This window comes from Rhea americana, unplaced genomic scaffold, assembly GCF_003343005.1.
Source record: "Rhea americana isolate MKP2758 unplaced genomic scaffold, rheAme1 scaffold_734, whole genome shotgun sequence".
Classification (NCBI taxonomy): domain Eukaryota; kingdom Metazoa; phylum Chordata; class Aves; order Rheiformes; family Rheidae; genus Rhea; species Rhea americana.
The window spans coordinates 7,900-24,032 of record NW_028186906.1 but is presented as its reverse complement, the minus strand read 5'-3'; the positions used below and the strand labels follow the sequence as shown (position 1 = coordinate 24,032).

At 47.3% G+C, this 16,133-nt stretch overlaps 1 long non-coding RNA gene across 1 annotated transcript; it reads right to left on the bottom strand.

The window, feature by feature from the left end:
* Nucleotides 1–13,344: 13,344 nt before the first annotated feature.
* On the bottom strand, nucleotides 13,345–15,801 carry LOC146586015 (uncharacterized). The gene is made up of 3 exons (XR_014897873.1): nucleotides 15,357–15,801; nucleotides 14,149–14,357; nucleotides 13,345–14,063 (listed from the first exon to the last, which is right to left on the bottom strand). It is a non-coding gene; the product is annotated as an uncharacterized LOC146586015 (long non-coding RNA).
* Between the last annotated feature and the right edge of the window lie 332 nt (nucleotides 15,802–16,133).

Below are 16,133 nucleotides of genomic sequence, written 5' to 3'. Positions count from 1 at the left end.
CCCCGTGGGTCCCATGTTATCTCCTCCCCCACTGCCCCCGTGGGGTCCTGTGTCACTTCCCCTCTGACCATGACCCTGACTGTAACCCTGACCGTAACCCTGACCCTGACTGTAACCCTATCCCTAACCCTAACCTAACCCTAACCCTTTTAGAGAAATACTGTGAGAAAAACCTTGCAAATAGTTAACAAGACTCAAGGACAAGGAGGAGAGAAAAACAGTACTGCAAAGGATAACCAGCTCATAATTTTCATAATGGAATGAAAATTCCCCAACTATGAAATGTGAGGACATTAATGCTGAGGACTATAGCAAAGACACTTCAAAAGGCATGGGCTACTACGCATTCTATACCAGTCCTTAAAGCATTCTTTTATTCCAATTGGCTAATTTTTTTTTCGGGGTGGCCTTGTTTTTTTTGCGTTACAATTGCCAAAAAGACTCTTGCCTTCCASCTTGAATTGTTGTGTGCAATTCTAAAGAAGGTGCCAAAGCTTTTGACTGTTGCAGGTAACCAAGTAGGGTGATAACAAATTATAACAGAAGTCYTAACTTTAGAAGGAACAACATATGGAAGCTGTAAGCAGGAGCCTAGACTTTTACAGTGCGGCTTATTTATTGGCGACACTAAAGTGTATAGTTTGACTTGGCTCAGAGGCCTGATGAAAYCTATGCACTCTTGAGCAGGAAATGGGGAGTTTAGATCCTAAATTCCCCTTTCTTCCTTTCCTGCCCTTTTGATGGAAAGGGGCTAGGTGGGGGTGGGGGGGTGTATAAATGCTACAATCTGCTTTAGACTGAGCTGCAGCACARCTGGCTGAGTTGGATATTGCTCAGCTAGGGCTTAACCTTGGCAGAAGATGGTTGGAATAAGGCCTGCATGCCAGGCAGGATTTGACTTGAAGCTCTCGTTGCTATTGATGGGGTTACAATGACCAAATTCAACTTTTCTCAGTCTAGGACTTGTGTAAGGAAAAACATGCCTCCATCCCAAACTCCTAACCTCTGTTGAGGTGGCCAAAAAATCAAAGTGTACAGTTGTGTTTTGTCTAGGTACACTCTAGAATATTGTAGAATAATATATAAACAGTCTACCTATAGCAGTTCAGTTGGAAGGACCTCCAGTGATGCTTTGAAGTTCTAAAGGCTTTTTTTTTTGATTAATCCAGCTTAGTTTACAGAGCGTTGCAAATGCATTGCTAAAAACATTAACAGATTTCTATTTACATGTAGGTAAAGTGACTTTTTCAGCTGCCCGGTACAAAACTGAAAGTAATGTAACTTACCCACTTTCTTTGTCTAGCTACAGTTCCTGCAATTTTAAACTGATTAACCCTAGAGTGCTGGCACACAAACTTTTCCCAATGAGCCTTGGTTCTGTTTTTTGTTTTTTGTTCTTTTGTTTTTGTTTTTTTTTCCCTCTCCCTGGGTATACAGTAGCAATTTTTAATAAATGTGGTGGTGCCAGGGATGAGACTGGAGGTGCTCCTCTGCCTCTTCTTTCCTAATGTGGAGAGAGATGGGGGGGAAGGGCGCAAGTCTGGGGCTTTTGCAGAGGTGTAGCTCCGCAGCCCACTGGGGAGGCGCATCCCCGCCGAGCGGGGAGTTGGGACGCTGGAGCTACCTCCCCTGGCATGTTGTGGCTTTCCACGAGGCCCAGGGTGCCTCTTCCTTCCCCAGGCGCCACCGTCCTCAGGCCGGGGCGCCGCGGCAGCCCGGTGCCACCGGGCCGGGCCGGGCTGGGCCGGGCCGGGCCCTCCGCCCTCGCACCCCTCCTTTTCCCGGACGCGGCTGCGCGCTTATCGGGGCCGGGGGGAGGTGGGGGAGAGCCTCTCCTCACCGGGCGACTGGGGCCGGGCTCCCGGTGCGGCTGGACCTTTCCTGAGGAAATGCAGGCAGTAATGGGATTAAACTGTTAGTGATGCCTGCCTTGCAAGGAAAATAAACCAAAGCTCCTCGAGGAGCTAACGCAATCAGGGGACATTTGCATGGGCCGCGGCACGGGGGAAGCAGCGCAGCGCCTTTCCCCGCAGATTTCGACGAGCTGCTGAAGCCTCGTCGCCTTTATGGTGCTCCCCGTGTATTTGTAAGTGAAAAATCGTCGGCAATGTCCCAGCAGCTGTCCTTGAGCCGCCAGCCTGCTGGATGAGCAGCCGCCAGCCACAGCCACTAGCCACAAAAGACTTAAAGGGCTTTTTTAAAAGCTATTTGGGACGGATCTTCCTCCCCTCCCCCCCCCTTTTTTTTTTGGGGGGGGGTGTGAGAGAGATGTCCCGGAAAAGCCCCCCTGGCAGGATGCCCCCGTTTCCCCGCGGGGTGTAGTGGCATTCCGGCGGCACCTCGCCGCTCTTCTGGGGCTGCAAAATACTCCTGCTCCGGCGCTTAAGAGCGCCATTCTGCAGTACGGTGTAATTAAAAGCTGTGTAATTTTTCACTGCACAATTAAAAAAAAGAAAAGGAAAAAAAAAAGGAACTTAATACTTGTGAAAAGTCCTCACACTGTTTAATAGAAACATAAGTGCCTGGCTGGCCCCAATTAACAGCTTGTGATTATAATGCATTCCTAAAAATGGGGTGTCAGGCACCAAATTGTGAATAAAGGTATCTAATTAATCTTCATAGGATGACACCGATAAACAACTCTATATTTAAATAAAGATCAAGGAACTGGATGCTTCTTATTTGTTTACATTAACAGAAGATAGAGTTAACTACCCTTGCACTTTGCTTCGTAATGTGATTTACCGAGACAAACAGTACTCAGTGGGTAAAAAGACCCAACCCTCCTCTGCAGATCCTTTATCGCGGGTTTAGACGGAGGGGGCGACCCCAAAGATTTTCCCCCTTCCTCCAAAGTGGCTGCACAAGAGACCGACAGGGAACGAGCGCACGTGCTAAAAAAACGTGCAAAGCCTCCCCAAACAGAAAGCTAGATGTACCCAGCCTGGGTCTGACTACACTGTCTTGCAGCCTTCGGGCAGAAAAGGCTGTAGAATAATCTCCACGGCAGCCTCGTTGCTATTATTTCAGCGGTTCTTACATTAAAACTACGTGCAACTGTGAAACCAGAGGTGTACTGGAGAGGAGTAAGTTGAGGTAAAAACACAGCCTAGGAAAAAAAAATAGTAGCTTGCACGATYGCAGGAGATACTGCGCAATAAGAGGCAAACTGTTTTAGTCTTTGCAGTGAAGCTGCAAAATCTAGTTCTCCGTTAAAGACAATTTGGACTTCCTCGGATGTTAACCGGAATTCACTCGCTACTGTCTTGCTTCTCAGGCAACTGCATGGTCTGCTTTCTCGCCAGTTACTCTGGCCAAGTGAGAGAGTCTGCTCCCCAAGAAAAATTTTCCCCTGCAATTGGTTAGACCCAAATTCCCTGTGAAAGGGGCCAACTGGATTTTTAACCATTCGAATCCGTTTCCTCTGATTTAAAAACTAACTCAGTTATTTTCACGTTTTTCCGAAGGGAGAGGTTCTTCCAGCTGCACACATCGCATGTATTTATTTTTAATACATCGACTCTAGGCGGGTAAGTAACTGTAGCAGGGACAGGCTCTTCCCCGAAAGGGGATCGGCTTCAAATGGCTCCTCAGAAAAGATTTCGTTGTTTTTTGTTTTGTTTTGTTTTGTTTTGTTTTGTTTTTCTTTTTCTCGTTAACAGACTCTCTCTGAAAACCGATGACCTCTTCTGCACACTCTCTTGGCGTTGACACTTCGGGACTCCCTTTTGGTTTTTTAACGAAACTTCATTCCTCGGCGCTAATCCCGAACTTCCATGTGGATATTAAAGACCGATGTAGAAAAATGAAATGACCCGCCAGCCCCTTCCCGTTGGCGTTTCCCGATGGTGGGGTCGTGCGGGAAAAGTGCACGGTTCAGCGACGGCAGCCCCATTTCTCTGGGAGCGGAGCAGGTATTTTATGTGCTTCCCATGAAGCTGGCAAGGAAGGCAAATCACAGCCCTCAGCGGTGAATTAATGGCAGAACCAAAGCACTCAGAGCAGCACCCCTCTGCAACTTCCCAACACGCAGCCAGGCTTGGGGGTGGGGGGCTCTTTGTTTTCTTTTCGTACATCTTCAAGTATACTTGAACRGGGGGTTTACTTTCAGTCTGAATTTGTTTCTCCTCTTCCTCAAGGCAAGTGGTAGCGCGGCTGTTCGTTTCATCCCCGGCTATTTTCCACCCTCCTCCCCTCTCTGAGGAAAAACGCTGCCTTTCTCGGAGGGGTCCCGGACCCAGTTATTTCCCGGCCACGGACCAGCCCCCCCGCCGCCGCCGCCCTCCCGCCCCGAAGTGGTGCAAACGGGCCGAAGCGGGCCGTGCTCCCCACAGGGCAAACACAGCGAGAACGGGGCCAGGTTTCCCGCCGGCTCCGGGCCCCATCCGCATCCCTCGCCACTGGAGGGCGGGAACCACAGCGCCTTTCCTGCCGCTGCGGACGGCCTCGACGGGGCGCACCGCCGGGGGTGGGCAGGGAGGCGGCCGGTGCCCCCCGCGCCACAGCTGGGCAGGCAGCGCGGCGCGGAGCGGAGCGGCAGGTACATCGTGGCCGCGGCTCGGGGAGGCTGGGAAGTGTGGCGGGGCAGCCGGGGGAAGGTGCCAGTGGCCCAGCGGAGGCGACCGTGGGGTCCAGGCCGGGCGGTGGGAGGTGCCCCGGCACCGCCCGTGCGTGGAGGCTGCTGCGATCCACGCGTATTCGTGGTTGTTTTATTTTTTTTTTGCTTTCCACCTTTATTTCCCCCTACATATCCTCCATCCCCCCCTTTTTTTATTTTTTTGTACATACATCTCCTTCTTTTTCTCCTCAGAAGTATCCATGGCCCTGTTTATAATAATATGAGGATGGCTAACATAAATATTAATCTAATCCTTATTGGAAGGATTTTAGTGCTCGCTGGATATCACAAATACATAATCCAGGAGAGAATGACATTAGAATGATAGTGTGGAGCGCAAAATATAATTTGAATAAAATGATAGGGTGTCATCTAATATTTCCTTTAGGGAGTACTATACTCTGAGCTGTCACAACAGATTGTGTAAACTGACTAGACTAATGGGTTGTGATCCCAATCATATTGATGAAACATTCATCTGAAAGACCAAGCGCAACCAGAAGGGACTCACTACGAATACAATTAAATCCTGATCTGGGGAGGAGAAATCCTCTACAGACTTTTAACCTCCTGTGCTCTCCCCCCTTTTCATTTTAGAACCAAATAAAATGTAGCAAGAGAGAAAAAGGGGGAAATGGAGTACTGAGAGGCTCGCCTACCTGAACTACTGAATTAACACAGTGAATGCTGGAGAGGAAGAAGATAGAACTGGAGCCCTGCAGATGAATCGAGGTCTAACTTCACTCACATGGGTAAGTAGCTGCCTGCAGAGGGATTCCATGTGTGAGGGGTGTTAATCAAGTGTAGAAGGCTTATGTGGCCAGAGGAAGAGTTCTCTTTTCACTCAGGTTTTGACCACCGGTTAAATTCCAGGCTTGTGAGCAAAATTCAGTCTTCTATATGTCCTTAGTTTCCATCTGCAGTAGGGAAATGATTCTTGCTGATAATATTTTTTTTCAGCAGATAGATTCTCTCTTTCTTCCTGCCTTTCCCCCAGCTGGTTCCTCTCCAGGGCTCACTACCACAATTTCAGGCTGGCTCCCAGTGTGAGTATGCTACTGAGTAGTGCACGGTGAAACAGCTGGCATCAGTCTCCCTCTTCCCCTCGTGTGGCGAGGGGGATCAGATCACACTAGAAATAGGTTAGCTGCTGTAATAGGTGGACTGAGCCATTTTTGATCACCGTCCCCAGAAAGATGATCTGAGAAGACCGACAGAACAAGGCTCTACCTGTGTTATCTGTAATGGCACTAAAGCCAGGCTGACTACTTTTCATTGCTTCTTTGGGGGAGGCAGTAACCCTAATGCATACTGCCTTTTAGCTTGTATTGCTAAAATGTATTCAAACTATGAACGCCCAAATTCATACAATGATGTTTAAAGCTCAGCTGTTACTGGAAAACCTGTCTGTCTTCTTCCTCCTGTCAGCCTTTAAAATGAGGCTTCCTTCAATGTCTCAGACCAAAATTTGGTCTAATATTTTTAGAGCTTTTTCAGCTCTAAAAGTCAGACACCATTTATTAACAAGATCAGGCAAAGAACAAGGCAAGTCCCCTCCCCGTGGAGTGTTCTCAGTGCTAAAAAAAAGGCCCCYAAAACGATGTCCAGTTCTCTTTCAGTGGGGCATGATAGCCCTAAGTAAGGGAAGAACGTATCTGTGGAGCGGGAAGTCAGTTAACAAATCTGTGGAAAGAGGGCTGATACAAGCCCAGGTTCTCTTCCACGGACATCATAAGCTTTGGAGATCTACAGTTTGTAAAATAAAATAATAATAATAGTAGTAATAAAATAAAAAATAAAATAAAAAAACCCAAAAAACAACAACAAAACCCCATCACTATTGAAGCAGGCACTTAAAAGATGGTTGTAACGTGTATCATTTTAGCAGTTTTTTAATGAAACTTTAGGCGAGGGTTAATCTGTCCTTGGATTGTATATACTGAGGCCAAAGAAGCCRTTTCTGGCATGATTGTTCCCTGTTTTGCTCAGAGCTGGTTAGATTTTTGCAGTGGAGATAGGGCATAATTTTTAAACTTCATGTAACAGTTATAGTCCCATCTGTCTGTAGAGCAACACAGTCTTTGTGAGTCACTTGACATAGCCGCAATTCTCCTTTGAGGAAGAAAGCAATCCATCTTTATTTTTAACCTGGGCTATTTGTTTGAATGTCCAGGACTACATAGGGACTTAATAATGTATTTTCAGGGTCTTCTATCCTCCGATAAATTGGTAGCAACGCTCTGGCTGTTCTCAGGCGGAGAGTTCTCAAGAACCTGACCGACTTGTTATGTGTTACTGCTCGCTTGTTCTTAGTGCTGAGAAGCAAAAGTGTCTAACCGTCAATAGCAGAAGTTTTATTCTATTTTTTAAATTCTCTCCTTTCTTTCCCCCTTTAAGTCCTCTCCTTATGTCCTATCCTGAGTAAGAATGTAAGAAAATGATATTCCTGCCCCAATGAACGCACAATTTAGGCAAGGAGAGCTCCTAAACRGGCTCTTCAGAGGACATGACAACACAAACTTGAGAATGTTCAGAAGCTACTTGCAACAGCAGGTGCACTTTATCCTATATCTTACTCCAAACAGGGCGAGCAAAGCCTCACCTGCGTAACCTAGTCTCCAGTTTATGCGCAAAGTAGTTTCCAGCAGCTTTGTGTTTTATGACTAGTCTACTGTACAGCAAGAGATTTCTTGCTGCTAACACAGCTCTTTTGTTGTTTCTTTCAGTGAAAGCAGGATTCTGCTCTGCTACCTTTACATTTCAACTAGTTTGTAGGATCAGTTGAGGGGAATGATCAGATGAAGTTTTTTCTTTTTTTTTTTAGATGAAAATGTCTGATCAAGAAGAAATATCATGGCAAAACCTATAGCTTTACCATGATTTTGTTTTTACTTATGGGAAAAACTAAAAGTTTGAGCCAGCAATGTTCTGAATTTAGCAGATAAATCTGCATCATAAAGCTCAGTTTCAAGCCTGCAATGTATTTCTATACTAGACCAGCTTAAGTTGTATGCGTATAATTTAATACACGTTATATGTGCATAATACACAGCTTTTCCTGGAAACGCCCGCTGTCAGGATGAGCCAGTGAGTAAGGGTAGTGGTCTGGAAGTGAAGAATATGATTATTTTTTCAGACAAATCAGTTAATTTCGTTGTGCAGCTGCAGCAATGCTTGTGCTGGTACTGAGAAGAAAGACCAGAAAGTAAGAATGAACAGCGTATTCCTGCCAGGGATAGCAGTGACTGCTGGTCAATTTAAATAGTACAATTTCTTTCTTTTTTTTTCTTTCTTTTACAGCAACAGCATATGACTGCTAGTGCTTGGTTGGTGAAGTCAGTTCGTGGCCAGTTTAGATGTTAAAGTCTTCAGAAGCATTCAGGGAGCTTGGTCTTAACTCTCCATCTGTAAAAGAGTATGAGAGAACTTTCTGACAGAGAAGCCACAGTGCTACAATCACAGGGTTTAAACTGCCATGGGAGCAGGGTGAAGCATAGATCTACAGCAGCTTCTGTACTGCGCAATAGCTGCCCATGGGGCACCTGCCTGTGGCATAGTTTACCCCATGGTTGGTGTAACAGTTGACTCCTCTTCAGTGAGCAGACCAGTGTATCTGCCATTGCTGTGCCGAGAGGGCAAACACTGGCAGTTCCCGTCAAACAGAGGATGTGCTGTAAATCCGCACTCCCGCTTGCTTTGCTTGCGTAGCTATACCTTCAAAAGCRGTGATGAGGACAACTGGGCAAGTATTTCAGATGGACCTGGAAATCCCCAGCKACTTCCGACAAGGGACAGTTAGCTCAAGTGCTTTCCTGATTGCAGCCACAGGAAGAGAAAGTCATTCCCATAGGTGTTAAAAAAACCCACACCTTGCTTTTGCTATGGTGAAAAAGGCATTAATCGATGGGCAGCATAACGGAATCTGTGTTATTACAGCTTGAATACGGTTTCAGCCTGGAAAAAGTCTGATCGTGATGTGGGTTCACACGTGAGTGAGAATCCTTAGGGAAATGTAACTCCACGGAAATGGCCTGAAATATTGGGAGCTCCAGGGCAGCATCTTTAATCAGCGGCTGCAGGAGGCATACTCAGTGACAGGCTACCTTCCATTTCAGATGTGGAGTATTTCCAGAGGAACAAGGAGTGCATTTGGCTGTATTGCACAAGAAATAGTCTGTCCTCCTCCCCCCTCCTCCCCCCCCCCCAAAAAAAGAAAAAAAGGGACAGACATTATTCTTGGAGCTTGTTTTTCGTTTAACTCTCTCACAAAACAAACAAACCCCCACAACCTTTGATGAGATTGCACTGAACTGTGGAATGACAGTTGATTTCTACTTGACTGGATTGTGAGTTTTTTAATAAGTGGCAAACACAGTTTCATGGCCAGTGCTTCCCTTTGCCCCAAGTTGTACTCAGTCCCTGTAGGGGAGCACAGAGGGTACAACATGAAGAGGCAATGCCCTTCTGGTGTTATAGCACCCCACGTAGTGATTGGAGTCTTAGGGGGAAAAAGAAGAGAAAAAAAAAAGGAAAAGAAAAAAAAAGGAAAATAAAAGGACTAGATCCCTTTTCTTGCTGATAAAGTATCTTCCATGAGAGGAGTCTCCTGGAGAGCCAAAGCAGCAGCAAACATGGAAACACATGCCCCCCCACCCTGTTCACTTCAATCAGATTTGATCTGCTTCCTTCTCCACTCCGGTGTTAATCCTGTTGTGCTGAGAAGTGTTAATGGCTGCCCATAATACTTAAAGGTCACTGAAGTACGGAGTGTAAACCCTCTATAGAAAGGCTTAAAGATTGGCCATAGCCACACCTAAAAAAATCCTGATGGAGACTAAGTGGATGAACTCTCTTTCCTTTGTCTAACAACTGAAGCCTTTGGTCTCCTCTATTAGAGCAGCTATGTGGGTTAACAGCCAGGCCCACGCATCTCCTAAAGCCTTATGGTGTGTCTCCCCTGAAGTGGAAGGGCGAACTTATGGGTGCTGAGAAAGGAGAGAGGGTCTCATCCCTCCTTAGTTTGTCCTTGACATGCTTGGTTTGTGGGTCTGCTACTTACCTTGACCAGCTGTGAAGCTCATCAGGTCTCTCTGTGAGCCAATTTACTGACTTGGCAGAAAACAAATCCAGGAGAAAAAGGAAGGAAATTGACTTATAAAATTTGCCGTGTCTGTCATAAAATGTCTCTTTTTGGTGGGATAGAGGTTTTGTTGGGGGGGGGGAAATTTGATTTTTTTTTTCCTTTTGCTTGCTAATGTTACAGTTTCTTTGGCTTCAGCAACCTGGGCATGGAGGTAAACAGCGACTGTCTGTCCAGATTGCTGCATTTGCTACCAGCCTACATGAGAAGCCAAGGACTCAACTCAAGGTAGCCTTGTGCAAAGGCAGCTCGCGGGGCCACAGCCGTGTGCCCCGATGCATGGAGTTGCAGTGCCCTCTTGCGTGGGAGCATGCTGCCAAGGCAGGAGGTCCCTCCRAAACTCCTGGCTGCTGGGGGAGGAAAGAAATCAGACAAAATCCTTTTCCTGCTGTTGCTAGTTGCAGCTCTGTTTTAGTCACCAGCGCTTTCTTTGGTTCTGTGCTAAGATGTAAATTTGAAGACKGTTTTTAGGCTTTTTTTCAGCCTAAAATGTGTTCTTTAGTCTGCTTGTCCTTTTGTCATCAGCTCCAAAGTTAAGACTTACTATTTCTGCTGCCGTGATGCGCCCTGGACCTGTTACGAACAGGAGCATCTGGCTGTGTTCAGTGCCGTCTGCACCCTTAGGCAGGGCCCTTGCTTTGCTCTGGGGTTTTAAGTTGTGCAGCGAAAAGATTGGCCAAATGTAGTTACACTTTGCAGGAATGAAGAGAAGTTTCTTCCTTCCCACTACCAAAGTTGTTTGCTGCACTCTATCTGTCTCTGAAATTAGAGAGATTGAATTAATACATCTTGATTGGGGGGAAAACAAAGGGGGGGAAAAAAAGGAAAGAAGAGGAAAAGTCCAAAGGAAAAAGGGCATGCTGATCGGAACTAACTGAGCAGGACAGACCCAGGAGGCTTTTGACACATTATCGTTTGAAAATGGCAAAGCAAAAATCTGCTGTGACCACAGTGTTTTGAGATTACTGCAAGCCAAGAAAAATACCTGCTTCTGCAAATAAGTGTAACCATGAGATAAAAAAAATAATAAAAAAAAGGGAATCCATCCCACTCATTTGATCAAAYAACTTTCAGTCATTCTTCAAAAATCCTTTCTTTCAGTCATTCTTCTAAAATCCTAAATAGGATTTTCCTATTTATCCTTTGGAATACTGCACCACTCCTGCACACTTGCTTAGCTAAAGTGTGTATTCCTGCACATACGTACCTTTGTAGCACGGCATCACGTATTGCTTGARCTCCCCAGCGGCTCCCCTGATGTAAAACCGTGAAGATTGCTCTCATTATTCATTCTGATTCATCTTTCCCCTCCCATCAGGAAGTGTCCATTTTCCTCCAGACTCTATAGCTCCTARTTCCCTGAAGGTCTCCTCCTTGCTTTCACTGARCAGCTGCTTCTCCGGCGGGGAGGGTATCTCACGGGTAARGTAATTCATAGCAACTTCTGACTGCAGGGCAGCTTCACAAGCTTTTTTGTCTGCCATTCCATTTCCTCGGGCTGTAGCTGAGTTTCGTTTTTGATGTCCTTTAACATGGACTATGGCAATCTCAGTGGGCAGCARTAAGCTATCCAGAACTTGCCCCACAAGCTCCTCAGGGACCAGTTCTTTCCCCTTCYTGTCGATCAACCTACGTTCTTCCCAAATCCTTCCAAACGTGCGAGCCACCCCATATGCATAGAGAATCATATTGGTTGGAAGGGACCTCTGGAGGATTTTGGGACAACCACCCTAACCCTAAACCCTAACCCCAAACCCGGCCCTAACCCTCTAACCTAACCCCAAACCCTAAACCCGGCCCTAACTCTCTAACCTAACCCTAAACCCCAAACCCGGCCCTAACCCTCTAACCTAACCCTAACCCTAAACCCTAACCCTGGCCCTAACCCTAACTGGCATCTCTAACCTCAGCCCCCTAACCCCCAGCCCCCTAACCCTAAATGGCCCTAACTCTAACCCTCTAACCCTAACCCTGGCCCTGGCCTAATTTAATTATTTTAAAAAAATAATTAAAATAATTATTATTTGCTCCGAGCTAGTATCCTCCCTCTGCTAGGGAAGGCATGATATATGCAAATTAAAACAGATAACTGCAGGGAGAATAAAGCTGACTAGTCAGCTAGCAATACAGAACACAGAGTAGAGAGGAGAGAATAAAGCAGAAAGCAAACACTATAGAGCAAAGAACAGAGATGACAGAGCAAAGTGTACAACCCAGCCAACAGAATAAAAAAAAGAGCAAAGAGGTAAACCAAAGTACAGACACATTTAAAGTGCACAGAGTAAAGAAAGAGACAAAGTGAAGACAAAACAAAAAATGGAGCAAAAGGAACAACAGTTATAGCCTAGCAAGCAGCGATCTATGACTTCCTTCTTAAAAAAAAAAAAAAAGGACAATTTCAGCCGGACTGAAAGCCAAGTGGATGCGCGTATTTTAATTAAGAGGACGCAAACAAACAAAACTTCTTTCAAATAAAGACAGAGACAAACACAACCATCTTTGTCTTTATTGCTCAAAGAAAAGTCAACAATCTCTTTATCCCAACACCATCAAGAGATCTTGGGGTTCAATCATCACAACAGAAAAAGCTTAACGAGCAACTCCACATTCTAGAGCAGCTCCACGTACTCTTCGCCATCCATCTCTACAATCTCACAGCTACTACTCACATCACCCGGCACATATACTACCTTCCTGCAGTATCAGGCAAGCACCTCCTATGTTAGGTAGCTCTCAGTAACAGGGCTACCAAGCACCTAAAAAAAAAAAAAAAATCCTGCTTAGAAAACCCTGGCCCTGAGGCAAAGCTCCGCGTCGACATAGGCGACAATTGTTGCCTCGCAGAGTGGCCAGGACCAGGGAAAAAAAAACCCAGCTGGGGAAAAAAAAAATCCCCCAGCTGGGGTTTATTTTTCAAAATACCAAAAATAATTCAGAATGCTAACTACAACCTAGAGGCAAAAAGAAAAGCATAYGACATTAGACACATTCAATACCAAACCCATCTAACTACCAAACAACTGCCCACTCACACTCGCTGCAGCCATCCATCCCTTCGGTTAGCGTAACTATCTGCTACCATCCTTCCTAAAGGTAACGCTGCATTGGAATGACCAGGAAGCCCCCCAAACTGGAAATCCTAACTAATAATAAAAAAATAAATAAATACTTCTACCTCTTATTAACCACCCCCCCAATAAGTAGGATAGCTACGTTACTCTATTCAGCCCACTACCGTAACTACATCCACAGGCAAGGCAGCTCCAAACAAAGACACAAACATACATACAGACACAGTATATCGGCCGCAAACGACCAGGACGCAAAGTCGGAAGACAAGCGGCCGGTGAGACCGCGACGACGGCCTCCAAGACGATCGGCCACGACACGAAGCTGGAGCGACGGACCGCCCCTTTTAGCTGGCCGCGCAGAATGAGACGCGATCCCTTGGCAGGATGTCGATGAGTCGCGCCAGGCAAAGGACAACGGATGCCGATCGCTCTACTGCTGCACAGTGTGGGCCGTGCTCTCCGAGCACAAAGAACAAGATCGACATCAAGACCTGAGAAAAGCGTATCAGAGCTACACACAACACACAGACTACACAGACACAAGCTGCAACTGCCCTGCCTAGCGCACCCTCGCTTTCTCCCGTRCACCCTCTGCTGCACTTGCCTCACACAGGAATCACCAGAAGAACCCTCCGCACTACACTGAATGTCAGTGTGCACGTATACACCCCACATGCACTCTTTGCCCTTCAACTTAGCTTTTGGAGTGCTGTGAGTCACCATCTGTCCTCAGGAGTCAGCCTTGATAACGGCCGCATCCTCTCCAATCTTCCTTCAGTCGCCACGTTCGCCTTCGTCGCTCGCCGAACCGGAGCGCCAGCGGTCACCCCCGTGCCGGTCGGCTCCGCTCTCTTCTGCAACGGTACCCTCCCCGAAACCATTATAATTGCTCTGCTCACCTGCACTGCACCGATTCTATGCTTCATCGTGGCTGTGAGAACACCCACGGCACCTGGAAAAACCAAGACAACAAAAGTACTCTTCTGCTAGGCGGCATCGATTTAGCCCTAGAACCAACACACCATTATACTCACCCATTCTACCTCACCTCAAACACTCAAACGTTCCTGGAAAAAGCCCACACAGTATCTCAAAAAGAAGAGAAAAAAAAAAGAAATTACTGACCAGCAGCCTGGCATTACCTGACCGGACAGGGGAACTCCAGCCTGACAAGTGCCCCCTCTCACCTGCTCAGCCTTCTTGTTGCCGCTCACGTTCTCCTCTCCACAACTTCCTGCAAAACCAGAGAAAAGACTAGACCTGGGGGTGATGCCAAAAACCACACCCCATCCACAACCATACCACACTATAACACTTACCTGCTCCACTCGCCCATCCTGACCACCAGGCTACGGGTTGCCGTGCCAAGGCATGCCACACACCTGTAAAATCAGAACAGCGGTGGGCAACGGGGACGGCGCCAACAAGACAACAGCTCTATACTATGCGCCGCTTCCTCTCGGACTGACGCTCGCCTCGTCATGCTCCTCCTGGGTGAGAGGGACCCTCGCTGCACATTGTTCCACACCTACAAGCACAAAGCAAAAATTAACAAGGGAACCGTTGACCACACTGCTCTCCTTCCAAAAACAACTCTAGCTCATCTTCTTATAGCACAACCCTTTCTTCCTCCATCTCTCTTCAGCCCGCTGGGAAAGCCACTGCATATCTGCCAAAAATCAAAGCAGAGCACAAGGAGGCCRATCAATCGCCGCTCCGGTCCATCACCAGCACGCTCTGCGCACTACCGTTGCTAACACCCACAGGCAAGGCAGCTCCAGCACCAAACAGACAGATAAGAAACGTTAGACAAACACTCAGAAAAGCTCTACACTAAAAGAACTACTCCCACACATAAGATACTGTGGGTTAGAAAGCTCTACAACATCACAACTGCGCAGCTCTGATGCTCTGCACAAGACCGGAAAAGAACCAAGTGCCACCACTTCTGATGGCGAGAGCTCCGGCAAAGCCAGAAAGATCAACCCAAGACAGGCCGGTGAGGAAGATCCGAGGCGGTGGTGACGCAGGGAAGAAAACCCTGAAAGGACGCCACAGAGGTGCAAAACAAGAGCGGCCGATGATGCCTTGATGACGGCAAAGATGGTTGGCTGCAAATGGCTACGACGCAAAGCCGGAGTGACAGACAGCCCCTTTTAGCTGGCCACACGGAACGAGAGGCGATCCGTCGCCAGGATGCCGATGAGTGATGCCACACAAAAGATGACGGATGTCTACCACACTACTGCTGCACGGTGTGGACCATGCTCCTTGCATGCAAAGGACAAAAGTGACATCAAGACCTGAGCAAAAGGTAGCAGAGCTAAAACACACAACACAGACTACACAGGAACATGGACACAGGCTGGAGCTGCCCTGCCTAGCTCACTTTCGCTTCCTCCCATCCACCCTCCGCTGCACCTGCCTCACACACAGCACTCACCAGAAGAGCCCTCCACACTGCACTGAATGTCAGCAGGCAAACACACACAGCCAAGACACCCTAAATGGCTCTTCGCCCCTCAACTTAGCTTTTGGAGTTCTCGGGGTCACTATCTGTACTGAAGACACATCCGCAATAGCAGCTGCACGCTCTCCGATCTTCCTTCGGTCACCACATTCACCTTCATCACCTGCCAAATTGGAACACGAGCAGTCACCCCCGTGCCGGCCAGCTCCGGCCTCATCCACGAGAGCTTCCTCCGCCAAAGTGCCGTGTGTGCGCCGCTCACCTGTGCCACACCAATTCCAAGCTCCCACAGCTTCTCTGCGGTGATGTCCACGGTACCTGGAAAACCAACGCAACAAACTTACTGTGCTGCCAGGCAGTGCTGACCAGCCCTGGAACAACTGAAACACCGGTATGATCACCTGTTCTGCCTCACTGGAAATCCTCAGCCGTTTCTTGGAAAGGGCTGCACGGTACCCGAAAAAACAAAGTGGGCAGCCCCTAAAGCCAGAGTAAGGGTCAGAAGCAGAGTTGCAAAACAGTACACAGCAGTGTGTTCAGGGGCACAAATATAAGAAAGGAGCTGGAAGGCAACACTACAAACTGCTTGCTGCTTGCCCAGGAAAGTCCAGCAGTTTCTTCATGCTCAGCCCTAATGCTTGGGCAGGAAAAGAGGGGAGCTGATTAGCTATACGTAGGTTGATTTTTGAGCTCTTGAAGCACATGTGCTTACTTATGCTGGGGTTGTGTTTCCAATGACATGACTACATTTCTCATCATACTGCAGTGGCAGGGAGGGAGGGTGCTTCCTTCTCTCTTCATATAAAGTCTACATTCTTCCACAAGTCTACATAC